Genomic DNA, 13,413 nt, shown 5'->3' with positions numbered 1-13,413 from the left:
AGGAGCTCATCTGCGGCAGGGCTCTTGTTGTAGATGGCAACTGGGCGGGAGAACCTGTCAGGTTCATCAACGTGTATGCGTCCCCACTGAAGAATGAGCGTTTGGAGCTTTTCCAGACCCTGCGGCTTCAGCTTGCCACCACCAGGACCTTAGTGATGGCCGGGGATTTCAACTGCCCCATCGAGGAGGACGGTCGTAGTTCTGGCACATCTGCCAAGTTGGACATCACGTCCAAGCTGCTCATCGAGATGGTAACCGAGGCCTCTCTTCAGGACGTGGTGGGCTCCATGGGGAGAGGCTCCACGAACTATTCGTGGAGCCGACCCGATGGCTCACTCCGCTCCAGGATTGACTTTGTGTTCACCTCTCGGGCAGTCAGGCAGAGTAGGCACTCGATGGTCTCCTGCTTCTTCTCCGACCACAGAGCCATTCACTTACAAGGTGTCCTCGGCGACGGTTTTCCGTCCGGCCCCGGCTCCTGGAAGCTGAATTGTGCTCTGCTGGCTCAGGATGAAGTCGTGGAGGAGCTGAGAGCAGCCTACGCAATGTGGCAGTCCTACAAGGGTAGCTTCCAAACAGTCTCTGATTGGTGGGAATATGTTAAACTTGAGTTTCGCTGTTTCTTTCAGGCCAAGGGTCGACAACAGGCGTGTGAGAAGAGGAGGGACTTCAGAGGGCTGCAGCGCGAGCTGCGGTCGCTGCAGGACCTTCTTCACTGCGGCTGGGACGTGAGGGAGGAGCTGGAGGAGACCAAGAAGAGCCTGAAAAGGCACTTTGAGGAGGAGTCCAAGCGAATCATCTTCCGTTCCAAAGTGGAGAATCTGGAGAAGGGTGAGAAATGTAACTCATTCTTTTTCAGGAAACTTCATGCCGGTCACACGCCCCTGAACGAGCTGCGAGACGAGAGCGGAAACATGCGACGTGGGAAGGAGGACGTGATGAGGGTCGTCAGCGACTTCTACAGCGAACTCTACTCCCACAAGACTACCGACCCCGACGCTGCTGATAAGTTCCTGTCAGGTATCACTAACCATCTTGATCCTGCAGGCACGGCAGCCTTGGACAAACCTCTGATGGTGGGCGAATTGCTCTCTGCCGCTAAATCCTTTAGGACCGGCAGGACCCCGGGCAGTGATGGTCTTCCAGCGGAGCTCTATGTAGCGCTGGGAGACCTCATCTGTCCGGACCTGTTGGACCTGTACAAGGAGATGGTGGTGGAGGGTAGAATGCCTCCATCTTTGAGGGAAGGAATGGTCACGATCCTGTACAAGCGGAAGGGAGAGAGGTGCGACCTGAGGAATTGGCGTCCCATCACTCTGCTCAACGTGGACTACAAGATCCTGGCCAAGACGATGGCGACACGACTTAAGACGGTCATCGGACGGATCATCCACCCGGACCAGACCTGCGGCATCCCTGGACGTCGCATCGCAGACAGCCTCGCTCTCGTGCGGGACACGGTCGAGTACATCAAGGTCCGCCGCGCACACGCGGCCCTGGTCTCCTTGGATCAGGAGAAGGCCTTCGACCGGGTTTCCCACGAGTTCATGGGCCGAGCTCTGCACCGGTTAGGTTTGGGTAACATGTTTTGTTCGTATGTCCGTCTGATGTATTTTGATATCCACAGCTCGGTGTTGGTGAACGGCTGGAAGACTGACCCCTTCCCTGTCCTCTCTGGGGTCAGACAAGGCTGCCCTCTATCACCTCTTCTTTTTGTTTGTGTTATAGAACTCTTCGCAGAGGCTATCCGGCAGAATGGAGAGATCAGAGGGATCACCGCATCGGGTCCGGGACGACACGAGGTCAAGTGCTCGCTCTACATGGACGACGTCACCGTCTTCTGCGCTGATCGTGGTTCAGTCGACGCCCTCGTCCAGACGTGTGAGAGGTTCGGCCGGGCTTCAGGGGCCAAAGTCAACTGCAGGAAGTCGGAAGCCATGCTCTTCGGGGATTGGCAGCCGGCCTCCTCCGCCCCCTTCCCCTTCAACATTCAACCGGATTTCCTCAAGGTGCTGGGAGTCTGGTTCGGGAAGGAAGGAGCGGCCCTCAAGTCCTGGCAAGAACGCTTGGCCAAGGTGAAGCAACGGATCGGACTCTGGAGCCTCAGACACCTCACTTGTGAGGGTAAGGCACTCATCCTGCGTAATGAGGTCCTGCCCGTCTTGCAGTACACGGCGCAGGCCTGGCCCCCACACGTCACTGTGTGCAGGGCCATTACCAGGACAGTGTTTCACTTTGTCTGGGGATCCAAGATGGACAGAGTCAGGCGGGCCGTCATGTACAAGGAGCCTCGCAAGGGTGGGAAGGGCGTTCCAGATATCCCCACCCTCCTGCGATCCTCTTTTGTGTGTGATTGTGTCCGCCGGACTTTGCAAGTCAAGAATGGCTCCGCGGGCAGGTCCATGTCTCGCTTCTTCCTGCTTCCTCTTTGGAGGCGACTCGGCTGGGACAAGTGGGACAGCTCCTTCCCCTACAACTGGACGACGCCATGGTTCTACGGAGACGTCGTTCGATTTGTGGGGGAGCATCAACTGGAGGGACTCAAGCCTGACTTGTGGAAGCCCAAAACTATCCACAAGCTAATCAGAGCCAAGGATGACGTGGAGAACATCACAGGACTTCACCAGGACACGCTGGAGACTGTGTGGACAAATGTGTCGTCTGACAGGCTGACCAACGGGCACAAGGACTTGTCGTGGATGGCGATTCAGGGCGGACTGCCCGTCCGGTCATTCATGCATGCCCGGAACCTGTGCAAGACCCGGTACTGCCCAAGGTGCCCCTTCGTGGAGGAAACATCTTTGCACACTTTTTGGGACTGCGGATTTGCACAGCGCCTATTGACTGCACTTGAGGACGACCTGAGGAACTCTGTCCCCAGGGCGAGCCTATCGCACCATTCTGTGCTTTACGGACTCTTCCCTGGGGTTCATACCGTCGGAGCCATCCAGGAGGCTTGGCGCCTTATGAACTGCTTCAAGGATGCCGTTTGGGTCGCCAGGAACCGGCTCATCTTGAGGAGGGAGAGGATGTCCATCCAGGACTGCCGCAGGCTGATCCACAGCCTGCTCAGAGACTATTCCATCATGGACGGTCCGGAGGACGAGGACGAGGACTAAACCCCTCCTCCCCCTCTCCCCTTATGTGTCTTGTCTTTCAATAAAGCTTCGGGCCTGTGATTTTCCCCTCCCCATACCCTTTTTCCCAATCCCCATCCCTTATCACGGTTCGTCGTACTGTATTGATTGACATGCTTTTCTTTCAGATTGAGTGTTTTGTGTAGCATAGGGGTGTGATGTGTCTAGTTAGTGCGTCGTATCCTCATGCTATGTAAATATGATGTAGAATTCTGTGTGTACTGGGCTGCGGCACTGTACACTGTCTGTTAACTTATTTTTTGTGCTAATAAAAGATATATTCAATCAAAAAAAAAAAAATCTGTTCTTATCAGTTTAATATCTGATACGTCCCCTATCTGGGGACCATATATTAAATGGATTTTTAGAACAGGGAGATGGAAAAAGAGCTTGCTCTGTCCACTCCACGCATTGACCTGGTATTGCAGTATCTCCAGGACCGGTGCACCCCTTCTTTAATGCAGTTTCTAAAATCAGAAAGAATTGAATTCAATGTTTTTTGTTCATTTTGCTTGTTTGTCGGATTTGGGGATGGACTCTTTGGCTTTGCTTTTCTTTTCCTCATTGGATTTTTCATGTTCAAAGTTGCAGAAGCCAGATTACAAGCTCATTTTGGTTCAACTTCAGCAACTGTGCATTGCATTGCCATGTAATGTGATGCAATGCTATCTTTCTAGCTCTCCCTTTTTACTTCCTTTTGGATAAACAGACATATTAGGCAAGCATTTTGGAGCTTTCACCTAAATAACTACAGGTGGTGAGATAAGCTGCACAATATAATTGACCTTTCAGTATATTGTTGCACACACACCATCTATTTAGCAAATGCCCTTGTTATCAACAGCAGCCTTTTAAACTCACCTGAGCTAACAGGTATGTGCGCTGGTTACTCTGCTGCGCTTAAAATTTCTTTTTTGGTTTGCTACAATGCCTTTTCTGAAACGTTGTCTCCTTCTGCTGGAACACTGACTTCTTTCATTTAATGCCTGCAGACTATAAAAGAGAACCCAACCCAAAAAGTTTGGTTGATTAGTCTGTGGCATTCTGTTAAACTGTTGCTTATGGCGGTCTCTGTGAGCTTCTCAGCGACATTCAGCCAGCCAGGTATCCTGCCTGCAGTAGATGGAATGTGGCAATGGAACGCTGGCTGCGCGTGTCATAATAGGCTCTGAGCCTTTATATACCTGTGCACAGCAGCAGCCACCTTCAGTCTGCTGCTGGACAGCCAGCAGCAGCAGCAGCAGGAGAGGTATGTAATCAGGAGCCCTCCTGCTAAGGGTAGACAGCTGCTCGTTCCACCCCACCCCCCGCCTTAATTGGTTCTCCTCCCTTCCAACGGTGTTGAGGCGGGTGGGAACAGCAGGGGGTGAAGGTGCTGTGTTTAAAGAGGTGGAGTTATGCAGATCTAAAACGCGTGGATTGCAGCAGCAGCAAGCCGAAAAGTGCAGGCATGTAAGGGATCTAGAGGTTGACAACATGTCTTCTTAACGGGAGTCCAGGAGCTCATCTCCACAAATGGACTTTTCAGGATCCTTGGGTGGCTCCGTAGTTTGAAACCAATTCTGGTTATCGCTTCTCGGCCTTTTGGCTAATATCAAGTGTAGTATCTGTTCTTATCAGTTTAATATCTGATACGTCCCCTATCAGGGGACCATATATTAAATGGATTTTTAGAACAGGGAGATGGAAAAAGAGCTTGCTCTGTCCACTCCACGCATTGACCTGGTATTGCAGTATCTCCAGGACCGGTGCACCCCTTCTTTAATGCAGTTTCTAAAATCAGAAAGAATTGAATTCAATGTTTTTTGTTCATTTTGCTTGTTTGTCGGATTTGGGGATGGACTCTTTGGCTTTGCTTTTCTTCTCCTCATTGGATTTTTCATGTTCAAAGTTGCAGAACCCAGATTACAAGCTCATTTTGGTTCAACTTCAGCAACTGTGCATTGCATTGCCATGTAATGTGATGCAATGCTATCTTTCTAGCTCTCCCTTTTTACTTCCTTTTGGATTAACAGACATATTAGGCAAGCATTTTGGAGCTTTCACCTAAATAACTACAGGTGGTGAGATAAGCTGCACAATATAATTGACCTTTCAGTATATTGTTGCACACACACCATCTATTTAGCAAATGCCTTTGTTATCAACAGCAGCCTTTTAAACTCACCTGAGCTAACAGGTATGTGCGCTGGTTACTCTGCTGCGCTTAAAATTTCTTTTTTGGTTTGCTACAATGCCTTTTCTGAAACGTTGTCTCCTTCTGCTGGAACACAGACTTCTTTCATTTAATGCCTGCAGACTATAAAAGAGAACCCAACCCAAAAAGTTTGGTTGATTAGTCTGTGGCATTCTGTTAAACTGTTGCTTATGGCGGTCTCTGTGAGCTTCTCAGCGACATTCAGCCAGCCAGGTATCCTGCCTGCAGTAGATGGAATGTGGCAATGGAACGCTGGCTGCGCGTGTCATAATAGGCTCTGAGCCTTTATATACCTGTGCACAGCAGCAGCCACCTTCAGTCTGCTGCTGGACAGCCAGCAGCAGCAGGAGAGGTATGTAATCAGGAGCCCTCCTGCTAAGGGTAGACAGCTGCTCGTTCCACCCCACCCCCCGCCTTAATTGGTTCTCCTCCCTTCCAACGGTGTTGAGGCGGGTGGGAACAGCAGGGGGTGAAGGTGCTGTGTTTAAAGAGGTGGAGTTATGCAGATCTAAAACGCGTGGATTGCAGCAGCAGCAAGCCGAAAAGTGCAGGCATGTAAGGGATCTAGAGGTTGACAACATGTCTTCTTAACGGGAGTCCAGGAGCTCATCTCCACAAATGGACTTTTCAGGATCCTTGGGTGGCTCCGTAGTTTGAAACCAATTCTGGTTATCGCTTCTCGGCCTTTTGGCTAAGATCAAGTGTAGTATCTGTTCTTATCAGTTTAATATCTGATACGTCCCCTATCTGGGGACCATATATTAAATGGATTTTTAGAACAGGGAGATGGAAAAAGAGCTTGCTCTGTCCACTCCACGCATTGACCTGGTATTGCAGTATCTCCAGGACCGGTGCACCCCTTCTTTAATGCAGTTTCTAAAATCAGAAAGAATTGAATTCAATGTTTTTTGTTCATTTTGCTTGTTTGTCGGATTTGGGGATGGACTCTTTGGCTTTGCTTTTCTTCTCCTCATTGGATTTTTCATGTTCAAAGTTGCAGAAGCCAGATTACAAGCTCATTTTGGTTCAACTTCAGCAACTGTGCATTGCATTGCCATGTAATGTGATGCAATGCTATCTTTCTAGCTCTCCCTTTTTACTTCCTTTTGGATAAACAGACATATTAGGCAAGCATTTTGGAGCTTTCACCTAAATAACTACAGGTGGTGAGATAAGCTGCACAATATAATTGACATTTCAGTATATTGTTGCACACACACCATCTATTTAGCAAATGCCCTTGTTATCAACAGCAGCCTTTTAAACTCACCTGAGCTAACAGGTATGTGCGCTGGTTACTCTGCTGCGCTTAAAATTTCTTTTTTGGTTTGCTACAATGCCTTTTCTGAAACGTTGTCTCCTTCTGCTGGAACACTGACTTCTTTCATTTAATGCCTGCAGACTATAAAAGAGAACCCAACCCAAAAAGTTTGGTTGATTAGTCTGTGGCATTCTGTTAAACTGTTGCTTATGGCGGTCTCTGTGAGCTTCTCAGCGACATTCAGCCAGCCAGGTATCCTGCCTGCAGTAGATGGAATGTGGCAATGGAACGCTGGCTGCGCATGTCATAATAGGCTCTGAGCCTTTATATACCTGTGCACAGCAGCAGCCACCTTCAGTTTGCTGCTGGACAGCCAGCAGCAGCAGCAGCAGGAGAGGTATGTAATCAGGAGCCCTCCTGCTAAGGGTAGACAGCTGCTCGTTCCACCCCACCCCCCGCCTTAATTGGTTCTCCTCCCTTCCAACGGTGTTGAGGCGGGTGGGAACAGCAGGGGGTGAAGGTGCTGTGTTTAAAGAGGTGGAGTTATGCAGATCTAAAACGCGTGGATTGCAGCAGCAGCAAGCCGAAAAGTGCAGGCATGTAAGGGATCTAGAGGTTGACAACATGTCTTCTTAACGGGAGTCCAGGAGCTCATCTCCACAAATGGACTTTTCAGGATCCTTGGGTGGCTCCGTAGTTTGAAACCAATTCTGGTTATCGCTTCTCGGCCTTTTGGCTAAGATCAAGTGTAGTATCTGTTCTTATCAGTTTAATATCTGATACGTCCCCTATCTGGGGACCATATATTAAATGGATTTTTAGAACAGGGAGATGGAAAAAGAGCTTGCTCTGTCCACTCCACGCATTGACCTGGTATTGCAGTATTTCCAGGACCGGTGCACCCCTTCTTTAATGCAGTTTCTAAAATCAGAAAGAATTGAATTCAATGTTTTTTGTTCATTTTGCTTGTTTGTCGGATTTGGGGATGGACTCTTTGGCTTTGCTTTTCTTCTCCTCATTGGATTTTTCATGTTCAAAGTTGCAGAAGCCAGATTACAAGCTCATTTTGGTTCAACTTCAGCAACTGTGCATTGCATTGCCATGTAATGTGATGCAATGCTATCTTTCTAGCTCTCCCTTTTTACTTCCTTTTGGATAAACAGACATATTAGGCAAGCATTTTGGAGCTTTCACCTAAATAACTACAGGTGGTGAGATAAGCTGCACAATATAATTGACCTTTCAGTATATTGTTGCACACACACCATCTATTTAGCAAATGCCCTTGTTATCAACAGCAGCCTTTTAAACTCACCTGAGCTAACAGGTATGTGCGCTGGTTACTCTGCTGCGCTTAAAATTTCTTTTTTGGTTTGCTACAATGCCTTTTCTGAAACGTTGTCTCCTTCTGCTGGAACACTGACTTCTTTCATTTAATGCCTGCAGACTATAAAAGAGAACCCAACCCAAAAAGTTTGGTTGATTATTCTGTGGCATTCTGTTAAACTGTTGCTTATGGCGGTCTCTGTGAGCTTCTCAGCGACATTCAGCCAGCCAGGTATCCTGCCTGCAGTAGATGGAATGTGGCAATGGAACGCTGGCTGCGCGTGTCATAATAGGCTCTGAGCCTTTATATACCTGTGCACAGCAGCAGCCACCTTCAGTCTGCTGCTGGACAGCCAGCAGCAGCAGCAGCAGGAGAGGTATGTAATCAGGAGCCCTCCTGCTAAGGGTAGACAGCTGCTCGTTCCACCTCACCCCCCGCCTTAATTGGTTCTCCTCCCTTCCAACGGTGTTGAGGCGGGTGGGAACAGCAGGGGGTGAAGGTGCTGTGTTTAAAGAGGTGGAGTTATGCAGATCTAAAACGCGTGGATTGCAGCAGCAGCAAGCCGAAAAGTGCAGGCATGTAAGGTATCTAGAGGTTGACAACATGTCTTCTTAACGGGAGTCCAGGAGCTCATCTCCACAAATGGACTTTTCAGGATCCTTGGGTGGCTCCGTAGTTTGAAACCAATTCTGGTTATCGCTTCTCGGCCTTTTGGCTAAGATCAAGTGTAGTATCTGTTCTTATCAGTTTAATATCTGATACGTCCCCTATCTGGGGACCATATATTAAATGGATTTTTAGAACAGGGAGATGGAAAAAGAGCTTGCTCTGTCCACTCCACGCATTGACCTGGTATTGCAGTATCTCCAGGACCGGTGCACCCCTTCTTTAATGCAGTTTCTAAAATCAGAAAGAATTGAATTCAATGTTTTTTGTTCATTTTGCTTGTTTGTCGGATTTGGGGATGGACTCTTTGGCTTTGCTTTTCTTCTCCTCATTGGATTTTTCATGTTCAAAGTTGCAGAAGCCAGATTACAAGCTCATTTTGGTTCAACTTCAGCAACTGTGCATTGCATTGCCATGTAATGTGATGCAATGCTATCTTTCTAGCTCTCCCTTTTTACTTCCTTTTGGATAAACAGACATATTAGGCAAGCATTTTGGAGCTTTCACCTAAATAACTACAGGTGGTGAGATAAGCTGCACAATATAATTGACCTTTCAGTATATTGTTGCACACACACCATCTATTTAGCAAATGCCCTTGTTATCAACAGCAGCCTTTTAAACTCACCTGAGCTAACAGGTATGTGCGCTGGTTACTCTGCTGCGCTTAAAATTTCTTTTTTGGTTTGCTACAATGCCTTTTCTGAAACGTTGTCTCCTTCTGCTGGAACACTGACTTCTTTCATTTAATGCCTGCAGACTATAAAAGAGAACCCAACCCAAAAAGTTTGGTTGATTAGTCTGTGGCATTCTGTTAAACTGTTGCTTATGGCGGTCTCTGTGAGCTTCTCAGCGACATTCAGCCAGCCAGGTATCCTGCCTGCAGTAGATGGAATGTGGCAATGGAACGCTGGCTGCGCGTGTCATAATAGGCTCTGAGCCTTTATATACCTGTGCACAGCAGCAGCCACCTTCAGTCTGCTGCTGGACAGCCAGCAGCAGCAGCAGCAGGAGAGGTATGTAATCAGGAGCCCTCCTGCTAAGGGTAGACAGCTGCTCGTTCCACCCCACCCCCCGCCTTAATTGGTTCTCCTCCCTTCCAACGGTGTTGAGGCGGGTGGGAACAGCAGGGGGTGAAGGTGCTGTGTTTAAAGAGGTGGAGTTATGCAGATCTAAAACGCGTGGATTGCAGCAGCAGCAAGCCGAAAAGTGCAGGCATGTAAGGGATCTAGAGGTTGACAACATGTCTTCTTAACGGGAGTCCAGGAGCTCATCTCCACAAATGGACTTTTCAGGATCCTTGGGTGGCTCCGTAGTTTGAAACCAATTCTGGTTATCGCTTCTCGGCCTTTTGGCTAAGATCAAGTGTAGTATCTGTTCTTATCAGTTTAATATCTGATACGTCCCCTATCTGGGGACCATATATTAAATGGATTTTTAGAACAGGGAGATGGAAAAAGAGCTTGCTCTGTCCACTCCACGCATTGACCTGGTATTGCAGTATCTCCAGGACCGGTGCACCCCTTCTTTAATGCAGTTTCTAAAATCAGAAAGAATTGAATTCAATGTTTTTTGTTCATTTTGCTTGTTTGTCGGATTTGGGGATGGACTCTTTGGCTTTGCTTTTCTTCTCCTCATTGGATTTTTCATGTTCAAAGTTGCAGAAGCCAGATTACAAGCTCATTTTGGTTCCACTTCAGCAACTGTGCATTGCATTGCCATGTAATGTGATGCAATGCTATCTTTCTAGCTCTCCCTTTTTACTTCCTTTTGGATTAACAGACATATTAGGCAAGCATTTTGGAGCTTTCACCTAAATAACTACAGGTGGTGAGATAAGCTGCACAATATAATTGACCTTTCAGTATATTGTTGCACACACACCATCTATTTAGCAAATGCCCTTGTTATCAACAGCAGCCTTTTAAACTCACCTGAGCTAACAGGTATGTGCGCTGGTTACTCTGCTGCGCTTAAAATTTCTTTTTTGGTTTGCTACAATGCCTTTTCTGAAACGTTGTCTCCTTCTGCTGGAACACTGACTTCTTTCATTTAATGCCTGCAGACTATAAAAGAGAACCCAACCCAAAAAGTTTGGTTGATTAGTCTGTGGCATTCTGTTAAACTGTTGCTTATGGCGGTCTCTGTGAGCTTCTCAGCGACATTCAGCCAGCCAGGTATCCTGCCTGCAGTAGATGGAATGTGGCAATGGAACGCTGGCTGCGCGTGTCATAATAGGCTCTGAGCCTTTATATACCTGTGCACAGCAGCAGCCACCTTCAGTCTGCTGCTGGACAGCCAGCAGCAGCAGCAGCAGGAGAGGTATGTAATCAGGAGCCCTCCTGCTAAGGGTAGACAGCTGCTCGTTCCACCCCACCCCCGCCTTAATTGGTTCTCCTCCCTTCCAACGGTGTTGAGGCGGGTGGGAACAGCAGGGGGTGAAGGTGCTGTGTTTAAAGAGGTGGAGTTATGCAGATCTAAAACGCGTGGATTGCAGCAGCAGCAAGCCGAAAAGTGCAGGCATGTAAGGGATCTAGAGGTTGACAACATGTCTTCTTAACGGGAGTCCAGGAGCTCATCTCCACAAATGGACTTTTCAGGATCCTTGGGTGGCTCCGTAGTTTGAAACCAATTCTGGTTATCGCTTCTCGGCCTTTTGGCTAAGATCAAGTGTAGTATCTGTTCTTATCAGTTTAATATCTGATACGTCCCCTATCTGGGGACCATATATTAAATGGATTTTTAGAACAGGGAGATGGAAAAAGAGCTTGCTCTGTCCACTCCACGCATTGACCTGGTATTGCAGTATCCCCAGGACCGGTGCACCCCTTCTTTAATGCAGTTTCTAAAATCAGAAAGAATTGAATTCAATGTTTTTTGTTCATTTTGCTTGTTTGTCGGATTTGGGGATGGACTCTTTGGCTTTGCTTTTCTTCTCCTCATTGGATTTTTCATGTTCAAAGTTGCAGAAGCCAGATTACAAGCTCATTTTGGTTCAACTTCAGCAACTGTGCATTGCATTGCCATGTAATGTGATGCAATGCTATCTTTCTAGCTCTCCCTTTTTACTTCCTTTTGGATAAACAGACATATTAGGCAAGCATTTTGGAGCTTTCACCTAAATAACTACAGGTGGTGAGATAAGCTGCACAATATAATTGACCTTTCAGTATATTGTTGCACACACACCATCTATTTAGCAAATGCCCTTGTTATCAACAGCAGCCTTTTAAACTCACCTGAGCTAACAGGTATGTGCGCTGGTTACTCTGCTGCGCTTAAAATTTCTTTTTTGGTTTGCTACAATGCCTTTTCTGAAACGTTGTCTCCTTCTGCTGGAACACTGACTTCTTTCATTTAATGCCTGCAGACTATAAAAGAGAACCCAACCCAAAAAGTTTGGTTGATTAGTCTGTGGCATTCTGTTAAACTGTTGCTTATGGCGGTCTCTGTGAGCTTCTCAGCGACATTCAGCCAGCCAGGTATCCTGCCTGCAGTAGATGGAATGTGGCAATGGAACGCTGGCTGCGCGTGTCATAATAGGCTCTGAGCCTTTATATACCTGTGCACAGCAGCAGCCACCTTCAGTTTGCTGCTGGACAGCCAGCAGCAGCAGCAGCAGGAGAGGTATGTAATCAGGAGCCCTCCTGCTAAGGGTAGACAGCTGCTCGTTCCACCCCACCCCCCGCCTTAATTGGTTCTCCTCCCTTCCAACGGTGTTGAGGCGGGTGGGAACAGCAGGGGGTGAAGGTGCTGTGTTTAAAGAGGTGGAGTTATGCAGATCTAAAACACGTGGATTGCAGCAGCAGCAAGCCGAAAAGTGCAGGCATGTAAGGGATCTAGAGGTTGACAACATGTCTTCTTAACGGGAGTCCAGGAGCTCATCTCCACAAATGGACTTTTCAGGATCCTTGGGTGGCTCCGTAGTTTGAAACCAATTCTGGTTATCGCTTCTCGGCCTTTTGGCTAAGATCAAGTGTAGTATCTGTTCTTATCAGTTTAATATCTGATACGTCCCCTATCTGGGGACCATATATTAAATGGATTTTTAGAACAGGGAGATGGAAAAAGAGCTTGCTCTGTCCACTCCACGCATTGACCTGGTATTGCAGTATCTCCAGGACCGGTGCACCCCTTCTTTAATGCAGTTTCTAAAATCAGAAAGAATTGAATTCAATGTTTTTTGTTCATTTTGCTTGTTTGTCGGATTTGGGGATGGACTCTTTGGCTTTGCTTTTCTTCTCCTCATTGGATTTTTCATGTTCAAAGTTGCAGAAGCCAGATTACAAGCTCATTTTGGTTCAACTTCAGCAACTGTGCATTGCATTGCCATGTAATGTGATGCAATGCTATCTTTCTAGCTCTCCCTTTTTACTTCCTTTTGGATAAACAGACATATTAGGCAAGCATTTTGGAGCTTTCACCTAAATAACTACAGGTGGTGAGATAAGCTGCACAATATAATTGACCTTTCAGTATATTGTTGCACACACACCATCTATTTAGCAAATGCCCTTGTTATCAACAGCAGCCTTTTAAACTCACCTGAGCTAACAGGTATGTGCGCTGGTTACTCTGCTGCGCTTAAAATTTCTTTTTTGGTTTGCTACAATGCCTTTTCTGAAACGTTGTCTCCTTCTGCTGGAACACTGACTTCTTTCATTTAATGCCTGCAGACTATAAAAGAGAACCCAACCCAAAAAGCTTGGTTGATTAGTCTGTGGCATTCTGTTAAACTGTTGCTTATGGCGGTCTCTGTGAGCTTCTCAGCGACATTCAGCCAGCCAGGTATCCTGCCTGCAGTAGATGGAATGTGGCAATGGAA

At 47.4% G+C, this 13,413-nt stretch overlaps 8 non-coding genes across 8 annotated transcripts; all 8 read left to right on the top strand.

Moving 5' to 3' along the window:
• The first annotated feature begins 3,390 nt into the window (after window positions 1–3,390).
• On the top strand, window positions 3,391–3,590 carry LOC141210602 (U2 spliceosomal RNA). Its single transcript, XR_012280756.1, has one exon. It is a non-coding gene; the product is annotated as a U2 spliceosomal RNA (small nuclear RNA).
• A 1,115-nt stretch (window positions 3,591–4,705) lies between these two features.
• Window positions 4,706–4,896, top strand: LOC141210383 (U2 spliceosomal RNA). The gene has a single exon (XR_012280554.1). It is a non-coding gene; the product is annotated as a U2 spliceosomal RNA (small nuclear RNA).
• Window positions 4,897–6,005: 1,109 nt separating this feature from the next.
• Window positions 6,006–6,196, top strand: LOC141209482 (U2 spliceosomal RNA). The gene has a single exon (XR_012279676.1). It is a non-coding gene; the product is annotated as a U2 spliceosomal RNA (small nuclear RNA).
• A 1,115-nt stretch (window positions 6,197–7,311) lies between these two features.
• Window positions 7,312–7,502, top strand: LOC141209810 (U2 spliceosomal RNA). The gene has a single exon (XR_012280001.1). It is a non-coding gene; the product is annotated as a U2 spliceosomal RNA (small nuclear RNA).
• A 1,115-nt stretch (window positions 7,503–8,617) lies between these two features.
• LOC141209481 (U2 spliceosomal RNA) lies at window positions 8,618–8,808 on the top strand. Its single transcript, XR_012279675.1, has one exon. It is a non-coding gene; the product is annotated as a U2 spliceosomal RNA (small nuclear RNA).
• A 1,115-nt stretch (window positions 8,809–9,923) lies between these two features.
• Window positions 9,924–10,114, top strand: LOC141209480 (U2 spliceosomal RNA). The gene has a single exon (XR_012279674.1). It is a non-coding gene; the product is annotated as a U2 spliceosomal RNA (small nuclear RNA).
• A 1,114-nt stretch (window positions 10,115–11,228) lies between these two features.
• Window positions 11,229–11,419, top strand: LOC141210024 (U2 spliceosomal RNA). The gene has a single exon (XR_012280205.1). It is a non-coding gene; the product is annotated as a U2 spliceosomal RNA (small nuclear RNA).
• Window positions 11,420–12,534: 1,115 nt separating this feature from the next.
• Window positions 12,535–12,725, top strand: LOC141209478 (U2 spliceosomal RNA). The gene has a single exon (XR_012279672.1). It is a non-coding gene; the product is annotated as a U2 spliceosomal RNA (small nuclear RNA).
• Window positions 12,726–13,413: the final 688 nt, after the last annotated feature.

This window comes from Phyllobates terribilis, unplaced genomic scaffold, assembly GCF_046119375.1.
Source record: "Phyllobates terribilis strain yellow unplaced genomic scaffold, ASM4611937v1 Scaffold_169__1_contigs__length_4117513, whole genome shotgun sequence".
Taxonomy (NCBI): domain Eukaryota; kingdom Metazoa; phylum Chordata; class Amphibia; order Anura; family Dendrobatidae; genus Phyllobates; species Phyllobates terribilis.
This window is presented reverse-complemented; position numbering and strand designations above follow the sequence as displayed.